Raw genomic sequence first — 18679 nt, 5'->3', positions numbered from 1 at the left:
TACGGACCCTACAGACGCCTGTACGGACCGTATCCCTAGGGCGTACGCGTACGGCTGCACTACCATAGGGATACGGACCCTACACACGCGTGTACGGACCGTATCCCTATGGCGTACACCTACGGCGACACAACCATAGTGGTAGGACCCTACAGACGCCTGTACGGACCGTATCTCTCGGGCGTACGGCGACACAACCATAGTGATACAGACCCTACACACGCCTGTACGGACCGTATCCCTATGGCGTACGCCTACGGCAACACAATCATAGTGATAAGGACCCTACAGATGCCCTCAGAGCGTGTGTACGGTGCGTTTCACACCTCACACTGGTGACAGGCGGCACACAGAAAGGAATTGAGCTGTCATACTTGGCCGAGGCTGGACATCAAGTCATTGTCAGTGCAGTCCTACATGTCTCGGGCCTAGGTGTGTGAGGCTGTGATGTGGCCCAAATCTCCTCATGTTTGAACCCAATAGATGTGTGATGAGCTGTGTACACATGTCATGTGTCAAGGTGCACTATGTGCCACACATCCCCTTCATACCTTTGACATGTGTGCATGTAGTACAGACTTGTTGAGCACTGCGTCACTGGCACGGCACAGTCGCCAACACCCACAACTGTCCCCTGATGCCAGGTACACGGATAATGACACCTGACATGTGACTACCGGCGTTGCACGATGTGAGTATGTCATGTGTGTGTCATGTGTTCCCATAAGCTTGCTGTTGGTGTTCCGTCAAATGCATCTGCAGTTGCTGCATCCAACATGTGCATGTGTGTGGATGGGCATGGCACACTATTATGCACACCAGGACACATGTGGAATCAGACGTAACGTGTGTATGTATGCATCGAACATGGACTTGCGAGACAAGGACATATCTGCGTTGTATCAATGTATGTGTGATCAGTTTTGACATGTACCCCTTCATGGCAAGGTGTGTGGTCTGTCCTTTTTTCAGGGACATGTGACCTGTGCCTCTAGTGTTCCGCAACCTGTCTGTATGATACACATCCTTCTTCTGCACACATGTGGATGTCTGTCACTCCTGTTATTCGTCTGCCTGTTCACTTACACTGGCCCACACCTAGTTTCATGCCATGTCATGTTGAGCTTGTGAATCCACGTTTGTAGCTGGCTCTTGGTAGGAGTGTCACCTGCCTGGCATACGTGTACAGGATATATTGCACAGACCTGACTCTACATGTAGCATATGTGTATTGGCTGTTCAACCTGTGCTCAGTACATTGACAGTGTTGTTGTACTGTACTCACTCTTCGTTGTCCCTTCCAAATTACTGCAGGGCTCCGCCTCTCCCCCGACCAATCCCAGACTTGGCTGCCCTGAGGGAACGTGACAGTATACGCTGCTACCGCTTCACCCAACGGTTGATTCTGAACTTGACAGCAAGGCTGGCACCACACCTCCAACCGCTACACAGGTATCCTACTGCACTGACACCCAAGATGAAGGTGATGGCAGCCCTACATTTCTTTGCCACGGGTACGTTTCAAGAGACCTTAGCTCATGTTGGTGGCATGTCCCAGACCATGTTCAGCCGTGTCCTGCATGATTTTTTAGAGGCCATGTTGGTTCACCTGGATGAGTTCATTCATTTCCCAACTCCTGAGCAGTTGACAGGTGTCATGGGTGACTTCTATGCCCTGGGAGGGATGCCCCATGTCATTGGGTCTATTGATGGGACACATGTGGCTTTGGTACCACCACAGGCACAGGAGGTAGCCTATAGAAACAGGAAACATTACCACTCCATTAATGCCCTTGTGGTGTGTCTTGCTAACATGGTGATTTCACAGGTCTGTGCTCGTTTTCCAGGATCAGCACACGATGCCTACATCATGAGGCGTAGCAGGGTGCCTGAAATTATGCTGCAGCTGCGCAAAGAACGAGCATGTTTTGTTGGTGGGTATACTCTGTTACTCCTGTATTTAGCGTCATCTTTCTGTCTTACTGCTTCTCCTGATCCACTTCTGTCCATGATGTTTCCATGTAGGGGACTCTGGCTATCCCAACATGCCATGGCTGATCATGCCTCTCCGCAACCCCAGAACGGCTGCCGATCACCGGTACAACAACGCCCATGGGCAGACCAGGCGAGTGATAGAGAGGACCTTTGGCCTCCTAAAGAGCCGATTCCGGTGCCTCCACAAGACCGGCGGCGCGCTCCCATATGCACCGGTGAAGGTCTGCAAAATCTTCCTCGTTTGCTGCATGCTGCACAACATGGCAGTGGAGAAAGCTGTGCCACTCATCCTGGATCCGGATGAGCAGGAACATCCACCCGTGGAGGACGAGGGGCTTGGTGACGAGGCAAGTGATGTTGAGGAGGAGGAGGAAGAGGACATCCGGAGTCGGCTCATACGCAACTTCTTTGCTTAGTGGTGAGTTGCAGTGTCTGAGTGTGCACGCAGAGCCTTGTGTGGCATGTGTTGCAATGTGTGGGTCCATCTGCATGTATGGCAAGTGAGTCAGAGGTGTGTTTGGATGTGTCACTCGAGTGATGATGTAATAACAGTATGTCTTACCTGAGACACTATTTTCACCTAGCATGTTGACAACCTTATACGTGTCGAGGACATGCCCATGCATGCGGATGTGCTTCTTTTGGCTCACTTCTTGTGTGTCTCTCATGCCTAGGTATTTGCGCATGCTGTCTGCTGGTGGCATTGTTGTGCTCCTGCTATTCCTCATGAATACAGCAACGTGTGCTGAATCAGCGTAACATGCACGGACATGTCGAAAAATCACCTTAGGGTAAGGGGTGCAACACAGCTTTTTGGGTGTGCTATTTGTTTGGAATGTGTGTGCACTGCTCCAGTTCATGTTTGGTTACTTAGCATACATGTAGAATCACCATGGGTCACATGACATGGAGCTGGATTCACCTGACTTGATAGTCACACTTGGTGACAGTCATCTGTAATGTGATTGTGGATTGTGATGAAGGCATCAATGTGTGTAACACTGCCCTTGGAAACATACGGGATGCACCGGGTTGACATAGTGTGGGACATCCCCATTAGTGGCTCAATGGTGAATTGCAGCCTCTCCGTGAGCAGCAGGGGGTGTTTGCCTCAAACCCGTCACTTGTGTGCCAGTTCTATGGGATTCCTGTATCTGTGGTGCAAAGGGAGGTGCCAGTGTAGGTTACACATGTTCATCCACATGACCTGTGCATCTGTTAATATAGATGCATTTGCCTTCCGGCAAACATGACTAATAAAGGTGTCCCTCAGCCTCCAAGGTGCCTCATCTCTGTCAATGCAGGTCTCTTGCCACTGTGCATGCGGCATGTCTGGCATAGTTGTCACAGATTGTGCATATGAGTCTATGTGTAGAGTAGCAAGATGCAAGCTGTTTGTCAGGGATTATGATATGTATTGTGCATGATGTACATGGCTGTGTAGGTATTTTGGCATCTCATTCCCCACAACGGCCACTTTGCTGCATGTGCATCCATTGTCTGTGTGTGTGCCATGTTGAACCAGACACTCCTCCCTTCTCATACACCTTTTGCAGTAGTCCTTTCTGACATGCTTGTGTTATTGGGCAACTTGTGGCATGGTTTTCAGGACATGGCACCTGCTGCTGCAGGCCCTGCAGCAAGGGCACACAGAGTTTCTATATTTGCCCTCACACACACGCCTCTAAGACGCACCCCCCTTCCTCCCTCCACCCATTCATTTTGGTGTAATCTGCTTGTGTGACACAGTTGCGGTGGGAAAGGCTGGACCGTCTGCACATGCTACGCGCACATTGCACGTGCCTCAAGTCCTTGCATGTGCCACATAACGCTACACCATGATGTTGAGGCCACCCACCAAGCAATGTCCATCCAATACATCTGTTGCATGCACTCAGGCATGCACTCATCGCCCACACAACACCTTTGCATAATGAGTGTGCAACTCCAACTGCCTACACAGCGCTGACACGCCTTCCAGGCCCTGTCACACCAACCAGGTCATGTCCCTCCTACTCCCCACCAGCTCTGTACCCCAACATGGCCATGTGAGTGGTACTCCAGGCCTCTGCATGTAATATGGTGTCATTGTGGGACACATGGCACAGGTATCATGTCTCAGCATGTCAGTCTACAATGTGTCCAGGATCCCCCTCTACACCATGACATGCGCACTGCATCTCATCATCATCTGGTGTCCCATTGACAGGCAGGTGCTCCTCACCCTCCCCAAAGATGCAGTCCTTGCCAGTTCTCATATTGAATAATGCATGGGATCCATTGGCAGATGGCTGCACGTTGGCCACCTGATGCTGAACTTGTACACGACTGAGGTGTTCATCTGCGGATTGTCCCCTTACAGCTGGGTCAACTGCTTGTGTCCCACCCGCAAGGGCCCTGCACAGGCACACAGTGTCCACGCACACGAGCTGGTGTGCATCATGGATTGCTTGCTCACATGTGCTATGCTGATCACCAGCTTCTGTACCTGAGGCTTCGGCACACTCTGCATTATGCACAACATCCACAGTTCGATCCACCTCAAGGCAAGACAGACCATCCCCCAGGTCAACTTCAACATCCGTGTCTAATCCTACCCTGCACTCTAGGGAGAAGTATGTTACAACTCCCATGAGACTTGTCCACATCCAGGGTGCATCTGCACAGCTCTGCTTCAACATCCGGCGACCCAGCCACATCACCGTCCAACAGAGATAGCTGCAATGGATCACTGTCAGCTGCAGGATGACCTTCACAATCCACGCACACACTCAGGATGCAGCCCACGACCACGCCCCCAACACAATCTTGTGGCACTGTCATCCAAGACCCCATTGTGCCATCTCCATGCATCCAACCTTGGCCTGGCCACCATTCTCCACATCCACCTGACTCCTGCTTGCAGGACATAGTTCTCCCACCTGGCTACACATACCTGGGACTCCCACCCCAGTACCCTCCACATGATCCCTGACCTCTGCGCATGACTGTTGCTCTTCGAAATAGGTCTGTCCGCACAGTTGTGCAGGCACCCCCTCAGCTGGTTGGGCCCATCACGGGTGAGTATGGTGCTCCATGTCTGTATTGGATGATACATTGTGACCCATGTGTGTCCTGTGCCAGACTCAGATCCCAGGGTATGCATGGTTGGAGTTACTACAAAACTCAGGCATGGTTTGACTTTTCAACACACACATGTAATGGAATAATGCTAAATTACGGCATCATCTCGTGATTTCTAAGATTTTTATTAGTGGTGGGGTACGTGTTTGGGGGGATGTGAAGTGGTGCTCGCCGGGTGTCTGTAATCCAAAGTTCACAGGGGGAGTTGGGATCCTTGCCATTAGAAGTCATCAGAGTCCATGCCACAGTCTTTGTCAACAGTGGTCAGACAGTGACCAGCAAGTCCATGTGGCAGAGAATGTCATTGGATGAGGTGCTGCTGTTGCGCCAGAAGTCCAGGTGCCAGGCCAGGTGACCTGGGAGATGGTGATGGTCTGCTGACTCTCACGGTCTTTTGCATGGATGACCCACCTTCCTCCGGGGACCCTCAGAAGCAGGCCGTGACGATGTCTGGGATGCTCCGTCAGACGAATCCTCCTCCTCCTGATCCCTCCCTGTGGCTGGTGGTGATCTACGCCTGGTGGCACAGGGAGGGTTGCCCATGTTTTCGGCAATCCGACGGAGTACACGGGTCATGTCCGTTTGCACCGCCACGAGCTCAGCCAGTCTTGCCTCCATCCGTCCTTGGTGTTGCTGTTGACTAGCATATTACTCGGCCTGCAGGTTCTTAATCTGGTTGAGGGCCTCCACGGCCTGGCTGATGCCCCTGGTGTCACGCCGGTATGTGTCCAGGATGTTGCGGACGTGTGTCATAACCGGTTCCTCAGCTGTCTGGTCAGGTTCGCACCTCCGCCGTCCTCCACTCCCACCACCCCTGCCCACTTGAGCCTGGCCTGCCGTTGTGGGCACATCGGGTCTCCGGGACCCCTGAGGGATGGCATTTGCGGGGTCGCCTGCCTCCTCCTGGGTGCCCGGGGTACCTTGTCCCTCCTGGTCAGACTGGCTGCGTTGTGTGCGAGCAGGGCTCCTGTGTGTATCCTGGGATGTGGCAGGAATGGGGGTGGTGGTTGGCACAGTTGTACCTGACGCAGGTGCTGCAGGTGCTTGGGCACCAGAGGGGCCAGGTTGGTCGGGGTCATCCACGGTGTGGTGAGAGTCGTCACTGCCGGTGGGATCATCGTCACGCCGAGCCTGGTCCTGTGATTCTTCCCGCCCAGTGTTGGGGGGAAAACGACGACATTGCCCTGTGTGTGAGGGAGAGACAATGTTAATGGTGTTTCATGTGTCATCCATGTTTCATACATATTCAAGTTGCCACAGTTCCTCTGGGTAGTTGGATATGTCTAGCATTCCTCTCACAGTGCACTTGTGGATGGGTATGTTGCGGGGGACAGATTGATATGTACTCCTGGTTATGTGGCATGTCTAATGAGTGTTGGGATGCTTATTTGGCTATGGATTGGTCTTGTTGTGTCACATATCCATTGTGGGAGTGCCAATTTGCGTTGGCTGCCCCGGGGGTGTGTGCTTGTATAAGGGGGGGTGTGTGTGTGACCGAGCATGCTGTTGGGTGTGGTGTGATTTGTCATTGTGTCTACCAGGTGATGTGTCTATCCCCTCATGGTGCCTGCTGGCATGACAGTGAATGTGAGTTCCTGTGGTAGGTAGGTGGCATGTGGAGTTGGTGTTTGAGTGTACAGTGGTCACAGATTTGCCTTGTGCTGTCTACAGCAGAGCCAAGTGTAATCTACCTTGTCTGTACTTGGCAAGTCCCTGTGCATTGTGCATGGTGCATGGGAATGTCCCTTGGCCACAGCTGTCAACACTTTTCCTATGTGTGACACACTCTTTGTTGTTGCATCAGTTTTGAACGCAGTGAGCAGTGTAGCGAGCTTGCGTAGCGAGCGCTGCAGAACCGACTTACGTGTTGCACTGTACGTGGCCAAATGGTGCTTTGTCATGTCTATTGGAGAATGCAGGTAGGTAACTTATGCATTTGTGGGTTCTAACAAACACAGTGAGTGGGTATACTGGGTGTGAGGTTAGGTTTGTGCCTGCAGCAAGGATCGACTCGTGCACAGTTTGACACATGGCCCAGTGCTTTCCAAACAAATGAGGGGTGTTTCACGCACTGCCAGACCTTGTCAACATGCACACAGTCCACCTGCTGATGAGCGGACATGCCTACACCACCCAAGGGTGATTTTGTCTCCCTCTGTCTCCCTCTCTCCCTCCCTCTGTCACCCTCCTCCCTCTGTCTGTCTCCCTCTGTCGCCCTCTGTTTCCCTCCCTCTCTCTCCCTCTCCCTCCCTCTGTCTGTCTCCCTCTGTTGCACTCTGTCGCCCTCTGTCTCCCTCCCTCTCTCTCCCTCTCCCTCCGTCTGTCTGTCACCCTCTGTCACCCTCTGTCGCCCTCTGTCTCCCTCCCTCTCTCTCCCTCTCCCTCCCTCTGTCTGTCTCCCTCTGTCGCCCTCTGACTCCCTCCCTCTCTCTCCCTCTCCCTCCGTCTGTCACCCTCTGTCACCTCAGCCCAGCTTCCTGGGCACACACACTTTGCAGGTCTTTCAAAGGCCATTGGCTTGTTCATGAGGCTTTGTTTAGAATCTCCCGGACCCCATTTGGCAGAGTGTCTGTGAGTCTGCGCTGCAGCGGCGGTGTGTGCTGACACTCTTTCACAGTGATGCCTCTTCATTAGCTGCTGTTATGTGCAAATTGGGCCTTCATACCCATGTCATCCTGCGACGCGGCCGCCATTTGCAGGCGACACAGTACAGTGTCGGGACACACTGTTTGTATAGCTGTGCCCTAGGCCATATGGGCTGAGGGCATTGGTGTCTGCTTCTGAGTTGCACAATGTGATTTTGGAGGCCCCCCCTCCCGGCATCACGGACATCCTGTCTTGTGTTGGTGTTTTGTGTGGCCTGTGACTTGGCATGGCCTTGCTTGGTGCATGGGGCATGGAGCCGCTAGTGGCATGTACATGTTTTTGGAGTGTGGTTGTGTCTGGTTATGGCTTTGGGGTAGTTGCGTGCATTATTGTGAGTTGGGTTGTTGATGCGGTTCCCCCCATGTGGGGTGAGTTGTTTGTGTACTCACCAGGCTCGGCGACTCCTCCTACTCCGTGTACTCCCACCGGCGGCAGCGTGCGCATCACCTTCTCCTCCCAGGGATGGTAGTGTACCGGTCTGCGGGGCGGGCCACCTCCAGTGATGTTCCCCTGGTTGTATTCGTCTGTCATTTTGCGGCGGACCGTCCTCCGCAGATCGTACCACCTGGCTTGGCATTCATGCCTGGTCCTTCTGATGGACGCAACAGCATTCACCCTGTCGACGATCCTCTTCCACATGGCTGATTTTTCTGATATGCTGGTCTGTCTGACCAATGTTCCAAAGAGCTGTGGCTCGACTCTGATGATTTTGTTGACAAGGATCTCCAGCTCTGCTGTTGTGAACTTTGGATTCCTGTCTGTGGGCATGGTGTGGGGTGTGGGTGTGGATGGTTGTGGGTGTGGGTGTGTGTGTGTGGTTGTGAAGGTGTGTGTGTGAATGTGATGAGGGGGTGTTTGTGAAGGTGGTTGTGTGAAGGTGTGCAAGTGTAAGGTGTAGTAAAAGTTCAAGTATGGTGCTGTGGGTTGTCTGTGGGGTCTGGCAGCAGTGGGTCTGTTGCAAAGGCTCATGGTTTGTGGGTGTAGGCCCTTTTTATTGGTCCATTTGTGGGTGTGGCTGTGTTTGAACTTTGGGTGGGTGTGTTATAAGGAGTGGTTGTGTTTTGGGCCTCTGTTTACCTGTTTGGCTGTTGCAGGTCAGTGTATTGGATGTATTTGGGCTTGTTGGACGTGTTTTGTGGTGTTGTGCGATTCGAATTGACTCTCCTTGTGGTGTTTTGCAGTGTCCTGGTTCAGTACGTGTATTTTTCGCGTCTGTGAGGTGCGTACATCGGCCATGTTGTTGTACAGTGCTCACATTTGCTATGGCTTGGTACGACTCGTACATGCGCAAGGCTGGGTGAGGGTGCTGGTGTAGGGGCCTCGGGTAGGGTGCGTACAGGCACGGGCAGGGTGTAGGGGCCTGGGGGTACATGCCGTACATACGTGAACCGAGGGTACGGCGGGTACATGGGGGGTGCTGGGGGTACGGTGTGTGCCCCCACCCCCGTATGGACGGTGCGTACCCCCGGGCCCCGTATGTAAGCACCGTCCCCCAACACATACCCCCATCCCCCTGTATGTACGCGCAGTACCCTCAGCCCCCGTATGTACGCGCCGTACCCCAGCACCCCCCCATGTCCGTGCGGTACCCCCACCCTACCCCATAGGTACGGAGCGTACCCCCACCCCCCCTAGGTACGGAGCGTATCACCACCCCCGTAGGTACAGAGCGTACCCCCACCCCGTAGGTATGGAGCGTACCCCCACCCTGTAGGTACGGAGCGTACCACCACCCCCGTAGGTACGGAGCGTACCCCCACCCCCGTAGGTATGGAGCGTAACCCCCCCCGTAGGTACGGAGCGTACCACCGCCCTCGTAGGTACGCTGTGGACCCCCGCACCGTACATATGGGGGGGGTGGGGATATGCTCCGTACCTACGGGGTGGGGGTATGCTCCGTACCTACGGGGTGGGGGTACGCTCCGTACCTACGGGGGGTGGTGGTACGCTCCGTACCTAGGGGGGTGGGGGTACGCTCCGTACCTAGGGGGGTGGGGGTACGCTCCGTACCTACGGGGTGGGGTGGGGGTACGGCGCGGACATGGGGCGGTGCTGGGGTACGGCGCGTACGTGGGGGGGTGTGCTGGGGGGTGTTCGGCGCGTATGCGGGCAACTATTTGGCCGTCTCCATAGTTGCTATGGGAGTTCGCACCGTACGGTGTTTTTTCCATACGGTTGTGCATTCGGACGGACGGGACGGATCGTACTTGCGCGCTCGGACTTCAGTTTCCCGAATCGTAGGTAAAACTGTCCGGGGACGTGTCAGACACTTTTTCCGAGCCGTGGACGTGTCGGGGAATTGTCCCAATGTGATTCGTATGCATTTTTTAACATTTTGAATCGTACTTGCCAGTTTGTACGGGACATGTACGATTCGTACGGAAAAAAAAACGGATACGATTCGTACGGGGAATATTTTTAACGGATCGGAATCGGCACCTAAATGTGAAGAGGAGGGGGTATTTGCCTGTCAAATTGACGATGAGATTGTTTCTGAGGAAAGATGGCGTTGGGAATTGAAGTCGTAAAAGTTTTGCCAGAGGTAATGGATTTAATTTGTGCTAGTTGGAAGTCTAAAAAGAAGGACGGGAGCGGTGGAAGAGGTTTTGGTGGGTCTAAGATGAACTTTCAGTGATCAATGGTTTAATGTTCGGGGCACAAGATTGGAGTGGGGTAGGATCGATGCAAGGCACAGGACTTAAACGATTGGCTGAGGCTGTGGGAGCTCCGGTGTGCGGGTGTTACCTGGACTCCATCTCCCGTGATTCCAAGCGCCAGGAGGTGCTAGAAAAGACCGACGCCGGCTCGAGGCGCGGGACGCACGCGGGGATGCACCAGGGCCATGCCCGGGCATAGCCCGGGCCAATGGCCTGCCCGTCCATGCCCATCGGAGACCGAAGGAGGCTGGGTTGGGCCACCCCATTAAAATCTTGGCTAAAACATGAGGAAAAGGAAAATAACATTGCGGGAACAAGGAGGAGATAGTGTGAATACCTTGGACTACTTTCTTATGAAGGCGGCTGATGCACTGTCAAAAGAAATTGAGAGAGCAGAGGAAAGACTTACAGGAGGTGAGGTGGACCCTGTATTTCTACCTCTTCATCATAATTGCTCCCACAAATGAGTTAGTGGGGGTAGGGACTTTGACTATTATGCAGCCAGGGGCTTCTATACGGACTACAGACTCTCAGTTAAATGGCACGGTTTGTTCAAATTCTACAGGTTCTCCTGCTGAGCCACCAGTGAAGAAAAAGAGAGGAGGCACATTACATAGCCAGCAAAACCCATCTACGACTTTAGGTGGGGGAAAGGGCCAGGCAAAAAAGATTATACCTGGCCCCAGAAAGTCAGGCTACCCTCCCCAAGATCATGAAAGTCTCTTGTCCCGTTTGCTACAACCACTTATGAAGAGACTTGAATGCATTGAACTACAGATGGCGAAAATTATAGATAAAGGGTTACATGTATGTACCGGGGAGTTGAGGGTGAATTCAGCAGGTGTGTGTAAATGTGTCACGCCCGCATCTACTGTACTCACCGAAGCACAATCAACGGTCATTCTAGAGCCTGACCGTCAAAATGCTGCACTAGCTTTAACGTCATTTACCTTAACTACCTTAGATACTAAAGGGGGAACAGGAATGGAAGGGGGGTTATATATAATGATATGGAAACAAGAAATCAAAATCTTTGTCGATCCAATATAAATTTGTGCATACAGCCAGGTGACACCCCATTGTAGCCCCCTGTTAATATAGCTAATTTGGATCAATCGGCTAATCATTGCAGTATGTTGCACAAGAACCATCGTGGTATATATCTAGAAAAGGCTGTTGATAGTGGTAGTTTTTCTCAGTCTCAGTCACAGTTTCAGCTTCAGTCCCAGAGACATACTGTTCAAGGGGAAACTCAGGGGGAGGGGAGGATGGACGTCAATTCAATCGTTATTTTAATCTCCATCTCCCCCAGCAGCATGCCCTTATGTGATGATTTTAGTACATGTCCCACTCCTGAAAACTAACCAAATAGAAACCACCCAACATATGATGAATAAAGCCTCATACTGGCTAACTAAATTTGCTATGAATTTTGAATGCCATAACATTGGCAATCAGATTAATATGGCCGGAAGAGTTTAATGGGTGGGAAACACTCGAAAATCAATTGGGGGAGATTGTGTGGTAATTTACTTTAATTCATAATAATCAATGTGGAGGGAAAGAGAAGCTGTGATCCATTCTGCTTCCAATGGTTAGTACAACAATCAATGAGGGGGGAGAATGGACCACTTGTCCTGTATACCGCGTATAGAGCCAGTACAAGCAAAAGACTTGCAGGAACCGAATTGGTCTCCTAAGCTCACCGGCACCCCGAGGAGGCCCGGCACAACATACACAAGGTACAGATACTACAGGTCTGACCAAATACTACAAGAGTGGTGAGTACACCTCTCAGTTAGGAGCCACAATGGGCTCTTATTGATACACCACGGTCCTGACGAAAGCCTCTAGAGTTTCCACAAGGCTGAAAAATGTTGACCCTTACAGTGCGTTAGATTAGTAACTTGATCTTAAAACGCACCACTATCGTTTTTAATTTCCCACATCACTACTTCTCGCATAAAATACCTACAATGAAAGTGGTGTAGGGAATTTTAAGTCACAACACGAGAGCACAAGCACACCCTCTGTTCTCTTTCCTGACCACTACTGACAAACCAGCAGGTCTTCCTCCAGGTGGAGGTCAGCATATTTACAAAAAAAAGACCCAATGATGATGCTGAAACAGTACAAGTAGGCGGAGAATCAAGATATACCGCCAGCGGCCTGTGTACTTTTATGAGGGTTTTTATGACTGTTCCCACATGAACAAAGACCCTGGTTATACAGGACAAGTGGTCCATTCTCCCACATTCATTGATTGTTGTAATTTACTTTAAGAAACAGCATTACATGAAACATCTTTTAGGTATGATTCCTAATTTTCCTGTGGCGCCCACTCAAATCTATGCTGTACCCTTGGGCTTTTTTTATAGACCCCCGGGTCTAGATTTAAGGATGACCACGAGGCTAAATTGTGTCTCTGGACCCGTTGTTCCTCCTTTTATCCCTCAAGCTGCAGCAACATTCTTCACTAATGAGGGAAATGCAGAAGCCCTGCCTTTATCAAATAGGTTTGCACCCTTGGAAGATTTAGAGGCATGCGACTGACATAAGGGTAGCGGAGAAGTTGTGCACTTTAAGAAATATCATGAGATAGCTACTAGGAGAATGGGATAATATGAAAGTACTTGTCTGGAATATAGCGGGGCTTAGAGCTAAGAAGGAAAATGAAGATTGGTTAGCAATCATTAATAGCTTTGACCTGGTGTGCCTTCAAACCTGGGAGGTGGATATGGTGTCTCTTGATGAGTTACGCGCATTCCACACCCCTGCAATTCTGTCTCGGTCTGGTAGAGCAAGAGGAGGTATAATGACGTTACTAAAGAATACTCTAGCTATAAAAATAAACAATCTGGGCGTGCAGTCACCGTATTACCATCTATTAATTTTAAGTGGAGATTGCCAAACAGATATTTTATTATTCAACTACTACAATAATCTTTTTGAAGGCATTATGGCAGAGGTAATCTGTTCTTTTGAAAATGAAACAGAAAATGCTACGGCAAATTATTGCAAACCCCTGCATATAATGTGTGTAGGTGACTTTAATTGTCATAGCTGCTCGAAAGTTTCAAGGCCAATTTGTGGACTAGTAGATGATGATGGGGTTACACCATACCATTTTATTCACCATGAATATGGGGAGAAATTAAATAGATTTATGGTTATTAGAAACCTAGAGATTTGCAACCCTGTAGATGAAGAAACCGGCGTCCTGACAAAAACCTTTGGGGACTCCATGACTGGATCAACACTAGATTATCTTGTAGTGGCAACTGCCTTTAAGAATTCTGTAACCCAGATAGGAACCTTTTTTCCCATTTTTAGTGATCATGCTGCACTGTTCTTTACATTACAGTGGGAGGGTTGTTTCAGTAGCAAATCTAAAAACGTTTTAGCACCAAGAATAGCAAGGAGAAATGGCATAGTGCTAAAATGGTCGAAAATAAATAAAGATGTATTAATTCCTAGTGTAATTGTGTACACCCAGGACGAAATTGCTATATGTCTCGACTTGAATGGCGACCCACAAATATAGTAGAGGCCTTTGGCTCACAGTTGAAGGTGGTGGAGGGGAACTTAAAATCTAATCTTAAGGCAAGCGTAGGAAACTCCCCACGATGGTTTGATAGGACCTGTACAAAAGCATTGAACAGGCTACATAAGACATTAAAGGAAAAACCAAGAAATACTCCCCTGGTGAGCCTCTTACGAAGAAAATATAAAAAATGTAGACAGGAGAGACTTGTGGTTTTAAAAGAGGAGGCATGGGAAAAATTGCGGCTAGCCTCTTTTTAAAAAAGTTCTAAAAATTTTTGGGGTATAGTGAATTTTCCATTTTTAAGTGCAGACACGGACACCACTATAAGCACCCACGTCGGAGAAAAAGACTGGGTGAACCTCTATATTGAGATATTTGGGTCGGAAAATTCTTATGATGATTATCAAACCCGCCCCAATACAGCCACCCCGATCATTATTACAATGACTGAGGTAGAGAAGGGATTAAAACAATGCAGCAAGACAGAGGATGGGCTTTCAGTGGGTTCAGCGACGTCTCCGGGACCTGGGATTGAAGTATGCTATGCTTTTCCCTACCAGGCTTCGAGTGGAATACGAGGAACGGACCTTCTTTTTTGAGCGACCGGACAATGTGAGTGACTGGTTGGATTCCCTGCCTAGTCGGGGCGATCGAACGGGGCACCCTGGCGGTGCCGAGGGTGGTGAGCCTACACAGAAGGGACCTCTTGGTCTCTAACCCTGACAATCGGACATTGCTCAGTTGGGTTCTACTTCTTTTGTATATTTTGCCTTATAGTAATTCGCGTCCGGGTGGCGGGTGGAGACGGGCCTTTCTCCTCCTCCGGGGTCTTTTTGTAGAATGGGATTGTTAGGGCGACAGGCACACTGCATTTTGGGGTGGCTTTTTAGTCTGCAGGGGTGCAGGGAGGGGGGAGTTGTAACAGGTTTTGGTTGGGAGAGGGTGTTTGTGTTCGTGTTTTCTTTTCTCAAGGCGGCATATTGGTTCTTTCTCTGCTTCAGGTGTCCTGCTCTCTGTGGGGGGACTCATGCAACTCTTGTGGGGATGGGGGGTAGTGGATTGAGGTTGATATCTTGGAACGTCAACGGATTGGGGGATCGTATTAAACGGGGTGTTGTACTGCAATATTTGCGTCGTTTGACCCCTGATGTTGTGCTCCTGCAGGAAACGCATTTGGTCGGCAATGTGTGTCATGCTATGAACAGGTGGGGGTACCGATTGGTTGCACACTCCGGGCTCACCACTGGTTCCAGAGGGGTTGGTATTCTGGTCCGGTCTTCCCTCCCACTAGAGATTGATAATGTCATCCTTGACGACAGAGGGCGTTATGCTGCCCTAACCGGTAGGTGGGAGGGTAAGACTCTTTCTTTAGCCACGATATATGTTCCCCGAGGCCTCCAGACCTCCACTTTCTCTGATGTTGGTCGGCTGTTGCTGGAACTCCCCGATAGTCTTCTCCTCATGGTTGGGGTCTTCAACTCCGTGCTATCCGGCGATCTGGATCGCCACCCCCCCCAGGCCCTTCCCGTTTCCCAATCATGGCTTGGTGGGTTTTTGGACAGCTTTGGTTTGGTGGATTGCTGGAGGTTAATGCATCCGACGCAATGTCAATACACCTTCCACTCCGGGGCTCATGGGAGTCTCTCTAGGCTTGATTACTTCCTCATGCCCCTATGTTGGGGAGGTAAGACACTTGGCCCGGGGCATTTCAGACCACTCCCCTGTGTGGCTTCTTTTCGACACGGGGACGCAAGCCGCGGGGCGGATCGCCCCTATTAACCCTTGGCATCTGCGCAACCCCAAGACTCGTAACAGCCTCATTAAGTCGCTCGACCACTACTTCCTGGAGAACGAGGGGTCTGTTTTGTCCTCAGTGTCCCTGTGGGAAGCCTTCAAAACTGTTATTCGTGGACAGGCCCTATCTTTAACCCCTTCGATGCTGCGCAGATTCCGCCGCTGTGCTGACGGAATCTTGCGCGGGTGTGGTCATGACGGAATGGTTCCGTCATGAGCACAGCTCAACCGTGGGTCATGACGGAACCATTCCGTCATGAGCACCGAAGGGGTTAATAGTCGAGACCAAGAAAGCTAGGAATGGGGAGGTTGTGAAGCTGGAGGCCGAAATACTGGAATTGGAGGCTGACCTCGACTTAGGTGTCACCCAGGATAGGCTCCACGCCCTTAGCTTGAAACAGTTTGAATATAAATCCCTTGTTACGGATGCTGCCAAGACAATGTACAGGGAACAGCAAGGTAGACTGTATGATGTCGGGGATAAGGCGGGTAAATTGATTGCATGGCTTGATAAGAAGGAGAGAGTGAACCGTGTGGTCCCTGTGCTTCAGAATTCTGACAGTGTGCATGTGACTGACCCTGGCGAGATTGTGGAGTGTTTTGCTGACTATTTTCGTGTGGTCTACTCCCCGGTGTCCGACAGAGATGAGGATGACTCTCGTTTCTTATTGAGGGACATTGCGCTGCCCTGCTTGTCTGAAGAGGATCGAGAGCGCATGGAGGCGTCGTTGTCGGCCGACGAGATTGCGACCACGATTCGTTCGCTCCGTTCTGGCAAGGCTATGGGCCCCAATGGATTGCCTATTGAATTGTACAAATTGCGCCCGGATAAAGTCGCACCGTTTCTCCGTGATATGTTTCTTGAGTCGCGTGAGCTTGGTTCCCTCCCTTGTGACCAGCGTCTGGCTACTATAGTTGTGATTCCCAAGGAGGGCAAGCCTCGTGATCGTTGTGCCTCATACAGGCCTATTTCCCTATTGAATGCTGAACCGAAGATTCTCGCTAAGGTCCTTGCTAATCGCTTACTCGCTGTCATCTGTGACCTGATTCATCCGGATCAATCTGGTTTCATTCCGCACCGGAACACCGCTCTCAACTTGCGGCGCTTACATGGCGTTCTCGCCAGGGCGGAGTTTCTCTCCGAGCCGGCCATCTTGGCTTCCTTGGACGCCACGATGGCCTTTGATACGATAGAATGGCCATATCTTTGGGCCACTCTGGCGAAGTTCGGTTTCGGTGCGGGATTTATTAGTTGGGTGAGACTTCTATATACGGATCCGCTAGCTCAGGTTGTTGTCAATGGTAGGATGTCCCAGCCCTTCGCCCTCGGGAGGGGTACTAGGCAGGGGTGTCCGTTGTCCCCCTGCTCTTTGCTCTTGCTCTCGAACCACTTGCAGCCTGGCTCCGATGGGAACCATCGATAAGGGGCATTCAGTGGGCCCCTGACTTTGAAGACCGGGTTTCGTTGTACGCCGACGATATTCTCTTGTACCTCACCTCCCCGCGTGAATCCCTTAACGTCTTATTTGACGTCCTCACTTCTTTCGGGAAAAACTCCGGTTTGATCATTAATTGGTCTAAATCGTGTGTGTATGTTATCTCCGGTGGCCTTCCCCCCTTACCGAATAGGTTTCCCATTCAAATTTCGCAATCCGGTTTCAAGTACTTGGGGGTCTACGTGGAGTTGGACCCGGCGATCCGCCACGAGCATAATCTTCTTCCCCCTCTCCGGCGATTGAAGTTGGATGTGACTCGGTGGCGTAGATTGCCGTTGTCGCCACTCGGTCGAGCGGCACTTTTTAAAATGATGTCCCTGCCCCGATTTCTCTATGCACTCCAGAACTCCTTTGATATTATTCCGGCGGCCTACTTTCGGGAGGTGGAGGGTTTACAGAGGAGACTTGTTTGGGATGGGCGCGCACGCATCGCTCTGGCAAAACTGACTCTCCCCTGGTATGACGGGGGCATCGCACTCCCGGACATCAGGAGGTATTATTGGGCCTCCCAGTTGTCCGCCATCAACCATGCTACGTATGCACCCGGTCCGAATCCGGCTTTTGAGATGGTTAAATATCTGTTGCCTGGTGGCAACTTCAACAGAGCGCTCTACTCTCGGACGGCGGGGAGGAACCTAACGGGACCCACTAAGATCGCAGTACGTGTGTGGAAGGATGCCAATGTGGCTGTGGGATGGAATGATCGTCTGACACGAGCGACCCCCTTGTTTGCATCGGACAGATTGGGATGCCTCTGGACAACGAAAGGCTTTGATAACTGGGATATGATTGGCATTAGCAGAGTGGGTGATCTCTGGGTGAAAGGTGCGGTCAAATCCTTCGCGGTGCTTCAGAGTGAGTATGAGTTGAGTGAGAGGGAGTTCTTCAGGTATGCACAGGTCCGCCACGCTTTGCTGTCGGTCTTCGAGGCCGGTACCACAGTCCCTGCATCTTCACCACTCGAGGACCGTATACTTGATGGTCATCTGCCCGATAGTACGATTTCCTTGATTTATAAGAAATTGATCAACAATCGGGCGGACCTCCTTGTGCGTCTTAGGGAGGCCTGGACCGGAGACGGGTTGGAGCTGGATGACGAAGTCTGGCAGTCCGCACTGTCCTCCCCGAAAGAGGTTGCCATTCCTGCCCGTCTCCGTCTCGTCCAGCTCAAAATTCTTCACCGTGTTTATGTGACGGGTCCTCGGTTGGTTATGATGGGTTTTTCTTCGGATGGGTTGTGTAAGCGCGGCTGTGGAATGAGCGCCACCTTCCTTCATATCCTTTGGGAGTGCCGTGAGGTTGCGGCATATTGGCACCGTGTGCATGCTGTAATGGAGTGTGTTACTGGGGTCGCTCTGTTGCCTGAGGCTCGTCGATGTTTGCTGAATGTATGGGAGCCGAATGACTACAACGTCGCCCAG

Source organism: Triturus cristatus, chromosome 3_1 (assembly GCF_964204655.1).
Source record: "Triturus cristatus chromosome 3_1, aTriCri1.1, whole genome shotgun sequence".
NCBI lineage: Eukaryota > Metazoa > Chordata > Amphibia > Caudata > Salamandridae > Triturus > Triturus cristatus.
This window is presented reverse-complemented; position numbering follows the sequence as displayed.